Source organism: Leptonychotes weddellii, chromosome 6 (genome assembly GCF_054177405.1).
Source record: "Leptonychotes weddellii isolate Sample4059 chromosome 6, ASM5417740v2, whole genome shotgun sequence".
Classification (NCBI taxonomy): Eukaryota; Metazoa; Chordata; class Mammalia; order Carnivora; family Phocidae; genus Leptonychotes; species Leptonychotes weddellii.
The window spans coordinates 27527968-27539888 of NC_138374.1; positions in this window are offsets into that span (position 1 = coordinate 27527968).

Sequence of the window (11921 nt, forward strand, 5' to 3'; positions counted from 1 at the left end):
ACAGACCCAAAAGTACATTACATGAAGTATTGGTATTATCAGACACAAACTAAAAACAACTGTGCGTACTGTGTTCAAAGAAAGAAAAAGAAAAACAATCTTGAAAAATCTGGCAGGGAACTAAAAACTATAAAAAGTGACGTAGCAGATTTGAAAAGAACCAAACAGAAATTCCAGCTCTGAAAATAAATGAAATTGGGATCTCAAGGGACAGGGTGGACAGCAGATTAGACACAGCTAAAAAGAGAAATAGTGAATTGGAAGTTAGGTGAAAAGAAAGTATCCAAAATGCAGCCCACAGAGATTAAAGATGGAAAATATAATAGTGAGAGTAGGAGACCTAGAATATAGAGCAAGAAGGAGTATCATACCTTTAATAGAAGTCCCAGAAGGAGAGAACAAAAAGCATGTGACCAGGCATTCCTCACGTGAATCTATTCTGTGGGAGTTTGTTATGGTAATGAAATGTTTTTGCCCTTAAATAAGTAGAACACTGATCACAAGCCCTGGGGGAAAAAAGCCTCAAGTTATCCTCTCTCAAAGCTCTCTGCTAATTTTCAACCAGCCAAATCCTGAGGAGGGAGTCCCCACTGGCATCTGGCTGAAGCCTGAGATGGCAGAGTTTTGCAAGACACAGGAAGGGGCCTGGAGTTGGGACTCTGTTCTCTTGAGAGGTGGGGAAGAATACCTACAGAAAGCAGGGTGGGGACACCAGACAGGGAGGGTGTCAAGAGACACCAGGGTGAGGAGCCTGAGGAAGTCTGGGAAAACAGAGCAAAGACCTAAGAGGGGTCCCCATGAATGCCTCTGAAGGGTTAAACTGCACTTTACGTCTCTCCCCTACACATCTGGTTTCCAGTGACCTAGTCATATGGATCCTCTGGTGGGGTCCTGTCACCTGGGGTGAGCCTCTCAACCCAAATCTAAAGCAGCTCCAGGCCACCTCTCCCTCACACACAGCCCTCCGCCGTCCACAGGGAATATGACACCTCCTTTGCCTCACCGTCCACAGAAGCGGGGTTGGCTCCCAAAGCAGATCTGTGTTTCCTCACTCCCCACTCTGCCTTCTCAAGCTGAAAGCCACAGATTCACCTTTGGACCCCCTAGATTTATGTCAGACATGGCCTCCTGGGCGCCCCACCCCCAACCCCAGGAGACATGTATCATGTTCCCCTAGCAGTCTCCATGAAGCTCACCATACCAGGTTTGAGGTGAGGGGAACCCCTCCCTTTGGGTTTGGGACCCCAACTGCCCAAGGGGTTAGGACTCATAACACAGCTTTTTACAAAGAAATTCTCTCAAAAGTCCCCAGATCTCCAGTTCCTAATCCTCTTTTGCCCTCAGTATGGGTGAGTCATCTTCCTGGTTCTCAACCACAGCGTGTGCCCTACAAGTCCTTCTGCATAGGGAGTCTTTGTCTTCATGCCTCAGCCAAAACTGCAACAGGAAGAGTCCTGATTTCATGTCTCATTATGTGTGTCACTACAACTAAATAGAAAACTCTGGAACGAGACACAATACAATGCTAACATAGTAATCACCAGAATTTGGGCTTGTGGGCAAGTTTTGTTTTATTTCACTTTTATGCATATTTCAGATTTTCTAAGACACATTGTTTTACAGACCAAAAAAAATCTAGTAGAAGAAGAGGAAGGGGGAGGGGGGAGAAGAAGAGGAAGAAAATGTGGTTCCTGAAGCAAACATTGTTGGGTACCCACCCAACCACTATTTCCCCATTCCATCCTCATTAAATAACCCTTCACAAATTGTTTTCATGTGTCAGGCAGCCTGAGCTTCCGAGGAGGCTGGACTCTCTTCTGCTCCAAAACTGACACTTGTCAGTCACTTGTGGCAATTCTTTTCCCCTTGCCAGGGACTGACTGCCTTAGGAAAGCACATGCAACACAAGAGAATAAACTGTGACACATTCAGGTAACAGGATATTACTCAACAAGAGAGACAGAAACAAGCTATCAAGCCACAAAAAGACACGGAAAAAGTTTAAATACATATCGCTAAGTGAAAGAAGCCAATCTGATTCCAGTTCTATGACATTCTGGAAAAGCAAAACTATGGAGGCAATAAAAAGATCAGTGGTTGCCAGGGGTGATGGAGGAAGGAGGTGAATAGTTGAGAATAGTTGGCACACAGAGGATTTTAGGGCAAGTGAAACTATTCTGCATGATGCTACGGTGGTGGATACATGTCATTAAACATCTGTCCAAACCCACAGAACTACAACAACAAGAGTGAGCCCTCATGTTAAACTACTACGGACTGAGTGACAACGGTGTGTGGACATAGGTTCCTCACCTGTTCGGATGGACCGCTATGGCGGGGGATGCCCATGGTAAGGGAGACTGTGGGGTGCGGGGTGGGGTAGGTGGGGCATCTGGCAACTCTCTGTACTTTCCTCTTAGTTTTGCTTTGAGCCCAAAACTCCTTAAAAAACAAAGTCTATTGAAAATAACAAGTTTTGAAAAGACGGGAGAAAAGAAATAGTTCCTTTCCTGCGTGTTAACAACAGGGCCTTGTGAGATGCAATGCAGCCCCCAGTGAATCGCAATGGAAAGACGGAGAATACGGAGAATTTAATTCGTAGCTCGTGGGCAGCACAGCCGAAGCAGTTCCCGCCCCTCCCCCCACCCCCCGCCAGTGCAAGCAGTAGGAGTGCAATGGCAGAGAATTTTAAGATATCCATAAAAAAAATCAAAAGTCAGTCTCCACTTTATTATCACCAAGCAGCAATTTTAAGCTATATTAGCGATAAAATAACTCTTCCCTAAAAAGTGTCTTGTTGGTCTAAGTTCTAACCAAGCGCTACTGTTACCGTTGGGTTTTAGTACACGTGAACTTCTACTTGGCACGTCTTCAGTACTTAGCCTTTCATAAGCATGCATTCCACCTGACAGTGAACTTCATTTTTTAGAGCAGTTTTAGGTTTACAGAAAACCTGAGTGCACGTGGTCTCCCGTATTATTAATGTCTTGCGTTAATGTGGTACATTTGTTGAATTGATGAACCAATACTGATACACTATTATTAACTAAAATCCATAGTTTTACATTAGGGTTCACTCTTTGCAGTGTAAGTCCTATGCATTTTAACAAATGTACAGTGTATTCACCGTTCCAGTATCATATATAAGAGCTTCACTGCCCTAGAAATCCCCTGTGCTTCACCTACTCAGCCCTCCCTGATCCCCTGGCAACCACTGATCTTTACTGTCTCCCTAGTTTGGCCTTTTCCAGAATGTCACAGAGTTGCAATCACACAGTATGCAGCCTTTCCAGACCAGCTTCTTTCCCTTAGCAATATGCATTTAACGTTCCTCCATGTCTTTTCATGGCTCAATAGATCATTTCTTTTTCTCACTGAATAACATTCCATTGTCTGCATATATCACAGCTCATCCCTTCATCTGCTGAAGGACATCTTGCTTGCTTCCCACCTGTGTGTTTCTAGGGTGAGTTTCTAAATGGTCAGAATCATTCAGATGCAGTTTGTGTCCCCAAACCCTAGGATATTAGACATTTCTGCCTTTTAACAGTAAATCCAGAATAAAGAATGACAGCCAACTGAGTGTGAAAACAAAACAAAGCAAAACAAAACAGAACTTGAGTTTCTTCAATTCTGTTTTTCTCTAGGACCACTTGAAGGTTTGTGTTGTGTTTAAAATCCAAAAGTATGAAGCAGAATATGAAGAGAGTATGAAGAGAGAACTGACAAATAGAATGTTTTTGTTTGGTAAGCACAATGTTTGTTTATACGTGAAATATCTTACTGAATTTGAACAGTATCTTTAAAATTGAAATTTCTTCTGTTTGCTTCTTTCAAGACTGTAGAAAAAATTAAGAAAATAATTATTACTGGGGCGCCTGAGTGGCTTAGTCAGTTAAGCATCCAACTCTTGGTTTTAGCTCAGGTCATGATCTCAGGTTATGAGATCAAGCCCCATGTCCGGCTCTGCACTCAGCACAGTCTGCTGGAGATTCTCTCCCTTGCCCTCTGCCCCACCCCCCACTCATGCTCACTCTCTAAAATAAATAAATAAAATCTTTTTTTTAGAATTTTTTATTTACTCATTTGAGAGAGAGAGAGCATGAGCAGGGGGGAGGGTCAAAGGGAGAGGGAGGAGCGGAATCCCCACTGAGCAGGGAAGCCCACGCCAGGCTCCATCCCAGGACCCCAGAATCACGACCCAAGCCAAAGGCAGCCGCCCAAACAACTGAGCCACTCAGGTGCCCCAATAAAAAAAAAAAAAAAATCTTTTTTAAAAAAGAATTACTACTGATTACATGATTATTAGTCAAAATAATTTCATTATGTTCATAATTCTCAGATGGCCTCTAAGATTCCTGCCACCTGCTGTACATGGCCTGAATAATCCCCTCACCTTGAGTGTGGGTGGGACCATTGAATACAATGGACTATTACAATCACTTGACTTGGAGTTCATCAAACGGGAGATTTTCCTGGGTGGGCCTGACCTAATCAGGTGAGTCCTCTTAAGGAAAATGACAAGTCGTTTTAAAGAAAGGTTTCTCCTGCTGGCCTTGAAGATGCGGCCTCCATGAATTCCATAGCTACGAGGAAACTAATTCTGCCAAAAGTTACACGTGCTTGAAAGAAGCTCCCAAGCCTTAGATGACCCCACTCTGGACTGACACAACCTGGACCGCAACTTCGTGAGACCCTGAGCATGAAAAGAGGACCCAGCTAACCCACGCTGGGCTGCCCCCCACCCCAACCAACAGAAACTCAGATAATAAATATGTGTTGTTTTAAGCTGCTGAGTCTGTGGAAATTTGTTACAGCAGCAACAGAAAACTAATACATGTGCCTGAGGCCTCCCAGCTGATCAGAGATTCACACTATGCAGGAATCCTCGTCACTGCCTGCACATGCCAAAACAGAGGAGTTAGGTGTCTTAGCCAGGATCCCACCGTTAGTAAGTGGCCTGACTCTGGGCCCTGGTGGGTTTGCTCTGTGGCTGATCCTGCAGGTGGCTGGTGGACGACATGCCCTCCCTGCTGTCACTGTCCGATTGTTATGGTGACTTGCAGTGATTTCTGGTGATGACAGGAGCCTGCAACTAAGAAGGGCATGGGTGGGGGCAGTTCCCCGCACAGACTCATCGCTGCTCCCCCTTCAATCCCACCTGCTCACTGGGTGGGCAAGTGGAGCCCAGGCCCCCAGTCACGGCCTGTCCCAGCCCTCTGCTTATTCCCTCCACAGCACATTTGCAGTGACTCCTTTTGTACCTCTCACCTTGGCCCAGCCTCCCCTTCGGAACGTCAGCCCTGTGAGAGTCCACATCTGACATGGGCTCCCGGTGCCTGCCAGGGCTCTGGGTACGCAGGAGGCACTTCAGGACACTTGCTGAGTGGATCACAGGGTGAAAAATGATAACTTCTCTTCCTCCTCCGGATCCCAAGGGCTGCAGGGGCTGAGGAAACTCCATCCTTTCTCCTCCTCTCCCACGGCCTCATCTCCTAGGGCTCCACAGACTGCTCCCTTGCGGGGGGATATGGGGGAATGAATCCCCCACCCTTACCAGCTCTGCTCCAAATCACCCCACTCCACTCCACTGAAGAGCTTCAGGGCCGGGAGCAGCCCCTGCCCAGGGGGCCTGGAGCCTCCCAGGTTCCCAGACACGGCACCTGCTCCCTCTGCTGGCAGAAGTGGGCAAGTGCATGGAGCTCCCCGCCCCCGGGGAGATGCGGGGAAACGCAGGGAAGGCAGAAGGAACCCCTGAGCCTAGAAAGACCCAGGGTAGGAAGACGCTGGGGGAACTCAGTAGCCTGGCCTGAGTCAGGCCCGTGAGGAGCCTCCTGCATACGGGTTCCTGAGTCAGAGCTCCAGGACTCATGTCTAGGTCCTGACACGTGTGGCTATGGGACCTTGGGAAAGTTACCTACGTAGTCTGTGCCTCAGTTTCCCCCATAGAAGTGGGAATGAGGTGTTACCTCATCATGTTGCAGTGAAGAAGAAATGAGATCAGTAATTAGCTCAGTCCCTCACACATTTGTAGACGCTTAGGAGATGTCAGCCCCTGTTCCTACCTTGGCCAGATGCCTAGCCCAGGAGGCCTCTGTGAAGGCCCTGGCTCAGGACGCAGGCCACAGATGTGAAGGGCAGACCCGGCACACCCAGGATCCCTGAGATCTGTGAGGGAGGAGCGGACCGCTCACGGGGGAGGTGAGTGAGGGAAGAGCTCATGCCTCATACCCAGTCAGCCCATACATAGCACGTGGCGATTGCTCCAACATAAGAAGATGTCAGATTAACTTTCCTGGAGGCCCTTGCAGGACAGGAGGCCCCCCTCAGCCCCACCCGCAGGGCTGGATAGGCGACTCCAGACCAGGAAGGAGAGCGTTGCTTCCACCAGGACAGCACATTACTCACAGGGGAGGCAGGCCTCGAGCTGCCCAGCCCTAATAGCTACCTGGTTTCATCCCGCGATCATAACAGCTGGTACCGCACACACACCCACCACACACGCCCTCATCGATGCCTGCAGCAGTCCTGCCGGATGCATGCTATTACTTCTACCACAGAGATGAGGAAACTGAGGCACAAAGTAAGCGGCAGAGTCAGAATTCGCACCCAGGTCAGGGTGGCTCTCCGAGTCCTTGTTCTTCACATGACCTATGCATGTGTGCCTCATACACTATTTCTAGTCCTAATCCAAGAAGCCCTCACCACCCTCAGTGGCCACATGTGGTTTCAAAGCCACGGCTGGCTGGGGTGCAGCTGTGGCTGGGGGCAGCACCTGGGGTGGGGAACGGCGGTCCCAGGACCAGATGGCACTATGGGCACCTCCTGGCTGGGTGACCTTGGGCAAATCACTTAACCCCTCTGAACCACTATATTCTCATCTGCAAAAGAAACGTCCTCCTGACTTAGAGAGTGGTTGTGGGGATCAGAGATCCTGTGTGTCCAGTTCCCAGCACAGCAACACGGAGCCCCTAGGCACAGAAGACTGTTACTGTTGGTGGCTACCGAGGCGTCACCGCGGTGTCTGATATTCCCCCCTTCCCTTGGACGCTGACCAGCCTTAGGGACTTGCTGCTGATGAAAGGAATAAAGCGGAAGCGAGGGTGGGCACTTCAGAGAGCAGGCAGTAAAAGGTACATTCCCTCCATACTTGCTTCTAGATCAGTCGCTCCAGGGAAGCCAGCTGCCACGTTGTGGGGACACTCGGGCTGTCCATATGGCCTCCGGCCAGCAGCCACATGCGTGAACTTGGAAGCAGTCCTCCAGCCCCAGCCAACAGCTTGATTGTAACCTCATCAGAGATCCTGAGTCAGAACTACCCATCAAAGCCACTCCTGAGTTCCTAACCCACAGATGCTGCGGAGATCATAAATGTTTGCCGTTCTAAATTTGTTGTTTATCAGTTACAAAAATAGAAGGAATACACTTTAGAATCAGCATCCTTGGACAGCAATTGCTTTGGAGTCAAGCTGCCCCAGGCTCCTTCATAGCTGTGGTCACAGGGAAATCTGCATTGAAGAGGTTCCTGGCCATGAAAGAAAGAAGGATAACTAATATTTACTGAGCACTTGCCATTGGCCAGGCATGGAGCCAAGACTTTCCATTTATCCTCCTAACAAAACCCCCAAGAGGGAAATACTAACACCCTCATTGTACAGACGGGGAAACTGAGGTGCCAAAGGTTGAATAACCTACTGAAGATCACACAGGGCAGGATTTGCATCAAACTCCAAATGCTTAACCAGTACGCTGCATGGCCCCCTGAAGGGGACAGTGGCTCAAAGGCCCACTCCCCGCTCCTGTCCCACCCAGCCCCCACCACAGCCACCACACACTTGCTCTCTCTCCTGTGAACGTGACTAACACAGGCTCCGGGACAAATCCCACCCAGCGCTTCTGTCCTCCCCCTCCTATCAGGGGAGTCCACCCCTCACTCCGTGCTTGGTCACAGAGCTTGTTCCTGGTGAAAGAGGCCCCGCCCCCAAGTCATCTAGTCCAGCGCCCCTTCCCATTCGCCCAGACACAGAAACAGGCCCAGAGAGGTGCAGTGGCTCATCTAAGGACACAGAGGCAACCAAGGAAGCCCTGAGCAGGAACCTGGGTCTCCTGGCTTCTCTCAATCCAGCCTGCACACAGGGGCTGCCTTTCCCAGCATCACCTGCCCCAGTGCCCTCTGTGGGTCCCATCCACCCACCAGATACCCGGGGTTGGAACCAGAGGCCAAACTTCCCAGCATCCTCCACTGCCCCAGCCCCTGAGGGAGCCAGGAGGAGGGGGCTTATCTCCACCTGTGAGGTGATGTTGTCTCACCCCACCCCCACCCTCCCTGCCAGGCTGCCTTGATTAATGGGCTGGTGCTATCTTATCTCCCAGCTGCAGCAGTTAGGGATTAATGGGTAGTGGCAGGGCCCCAGGAGGACACATTCTGCCCCCAGATCAACCTGAGAGGTCCGCAGGAGGGCGGGGAGCAGGACGAGAGGGCACCAAGGGGTCTGTTCTCCAGCTGCCATCTTGCTCTCCTACTTGAACTGAGTCACTGCAGAATGTGTAAAGCACTCAAGACTGTGCCTAACACTTAACAGGAGCTCAGGAAATGGTAACCACTATTACTTTGGGCTAATGTCAGCTCTGGGAGTCCTTGGGCCTATGCCTGCCCTGGGGTTGAGCTGCCCCAGTTTGCTAGCCAAAGTCTTGACCACCAGACAGCCCCTGAGCTAACTAGGAAGTCACCTCCCACTCCAGCCTCAGGTCCCCATCTATAAAATAGGCCTAAATTTGGGGTTTGGAAACAGGGTTGTAGGTCTGATATTATTTTATTGAGTGACCTGAGTGCAGGTTTAGGGAGTTATTTATCTAGATATAAAGCTTTAGAAAACCCCTTCACACTCAGCCTCAATTTCTTTGTGAATGTGGTGTTATAATCTCTGATTGGCCTCCACACAGCATTGTTGGGATGAAGCCTCTGGAAAGCTGTTGGGACGGGGTGGACTTTCAGATGACTAGATAGAATAAGGGGAAAATGGATGAATGGAAGGGGAGGAGGAAAGAAAAGCAGCTGGATAAAAGGGGAGAGTGGACAAATGGAAGAAACGAAGGATGGAAGGATGCTGTAAGAGAGGCATGAAGAGATGATGGATGGATAGATGGACAGAGGGACGGACAGACGGATGGATGAGGGGTGGGATGAAGAAAGATGAATGTCAGAGTCTCACTGGCCCCCATCCCCCATTGTTTTACCGGGTACAGCAAACAAGGAGCCCAGCAGAGGACTTTATTTCCAGAAGGACATACAGATTAACTCTCTGGGGCCCCAGGAAGCCAGTCTTCCCTCCCCCACTCCAAAGACATTCCTAGGACCACTCCTTCCCCCTGACTCTCTGCCTCTTCCCACTGCCCCTTCCCAAAGGGCAAAGGGCAACACCAACCAAGGAAAGCTATCTGCTATCAGCCCCATTTATCCCAGCGTTGTTTACTCTGGGTGTGCAATTAACAGAGTCTCTTTCCCAGATCAATTAATAGTGGGGGGCCCACAGAGGGCACTGGGAGCCCCGAGAGGCCAGGTTACTCGTGGATGAACAATGGGGAATTGATGGAGCCTACTCCCTCATCCTGTTCTGAGGTGTCCCATCAGCCACCCCTTCCTGACTCTCAATGAGGCAGTTCTTAGCTCAGTAAGGCTGACAGGGGATGGTGCTAGAAAGCCCTGCCTCGAGCTATGTGGGTGCAGCTGGAGTCCCAGATCTGCCTTCATCCGGGCAGCAACCAGGATCAGGGTAAAAAGACTGGACAGGCTCGTGGTGAAGATCTGGGCCTAGGAAGGGACCAGACCTGGGTTCATAGACCCATCTCTTCCCACTAAGCAGCCATGTGACCTTGGGCAAGTGACCTAATCACTCTGAGCCTCTGTCTTCCCCTCTGTGAAATAGGACTGATGGAAAGACAGAGCTACTTCAAGGTCAAGTGTGCTGCATGGAACAAGTTCACGGAGCATGCTGGTCATTGGCCACAGCTTTGAGCTCCTCTGGGGAACCTGGGGCACATGTCCCCACCTTTTCATCCTCCTAGCTCCTTCCATTCTCCCATGGGGTCCCCTTGGGGACCAGCAAACACCCGGAGGTCTGTCTCCTCACTTGCCCGGAAGGACTCGAGAGGTTCCTGGTTGTCCAGTACAGTAGCCACCAGCCCCATGAGGCGATTTAAATTTAAATTAACTAAAATTAATGATCTAGCCATTAGGAAGGACTGCAGCACTGACACATTCTACAACACGGATGCACCTCGAACACTTTCCGTTAGGCGAGAGAAGTGGGTGCGGAAGGTCACGTGCTGTACAATTACATTCGTATGCAATGTCCAGAATCGACAAATCCACAGAGACAGAGGGGAGCTGGGTGGCTTCCGGGCGCTGCGGGCAGGGGCAACGGTGCCTCACGTGTGCCGTGTCTTCTGCAGTGATGAAAGTATTTCAGAACCAGCAGTGGTGGCCGCCGTGAATGTGCTATCGCTGCTGAACCGTTCACTTCAGTAAAATGGCTGAGTTCACCTTATGTGAATTTCATCTCACTAAAAATGTTCAATTAACTTAAAAATTCGGTTCCTCGGTAGCACAGGGCACATCTCCAGTGCCGAGGAGCCATCCGCGGCCAGTGGCTACCGGGCTGGAGAGCACAGATAGAGCACGTTTCCACCACTGCAGGTTTTTAAACAAACTTGATCTTAGGGGTGCCTGGGTGGCTCAGTCGGTTAAGCGTCTGCCTTCAGCTCAGGTCATGATCCCAGGGTCCTGGGATCGAGCCCTTCGTCAGGCTCCCTGCTCATGCTCTCTCTTGTTCTCTCTCTCTCAAATAAATAAAATCTTTAAAAAAGAAAAAAAAACTTGATCTTCAGGTAAGCAAATAATAGTAGTGATAAGACTTCTTCACATACATTACCTTCCCTGACACTCTCACCAGGATGGCGTCATCATTTTCCCTTAAGAGATGGGGAAACCCAGAGAGGGGATGAGCAAGCCCAAGGCTGCACAGGAAGTGACGGGACAGGGACTTGCTCTAGGGTCTTCAGGCATCAGGTCTGGGGGCCTCTCTGCCTCCCTCAGAGCTGGGCCCAGGAAGTGATGACTCAAGTCCCCTGCCATCTGGCCATCCCACTCACATACCGGACTCGGTTTCCTCTCCGATCTGCCTTCTCCTGAAAGGGCCCTGGCAACAGTCTCAAACGGGAAAGGGTGTGAAAGTGTGCAGTCTGGAAGATGAAGGGTGTTTGGTTCCTGTTTGCAAAAACTGTGGGGAAGAGGACTGACTTATTGCCAAGTGATTTGGAATTTTCACAAAAATTCCAGGAAGCCAGAGGCTGGGTAATGTGAGTGGAGGGAAAGAATGCACCTTTCCCTGACCCCAAGCTGCCTGGCCACAGAACTCGGTCAAAAGGGCACAGACCTCGGTCTCTAGTGGACCCTGGGCTGTCTTCAGAGTCCTTGGGGGGGGCGGTGTGCCGGGGAGGGGCACATCTCAGGCTAAAAAGGTCTAGAAGTGTTCCTGACCTTGGCACAATCTGGACCCGTGGGGCAGCAGAAAGCACGGAATGTAGGAGGAGTCAGAGTTCTGCCGGGTTCCAGCTTCGTCACTGTACTGCCTGGATGACCCAGACTAAGTTACTCAGCTCTCAGAGCCTCGGTTTCCCCATCAGTAAAATGGGGACTGATCACACAAGCCTCCTTCAGTCGCTGTAAGGATGAAGCAAGATAATAGATGCAACTCCCAAACCCGGTAAAGGCGAACTCTCTTCACCAGGACCCTGGCAGCTCTCAACTACTGTCCTCATGAGGATCTCTCGGTAAGTGCAAACCTCTGGAAAGTCTTCAGACCAAGTCCCTGCTGATGATAATACTAATAGCACCATGCCAGACTCACTGAAGGGGGATT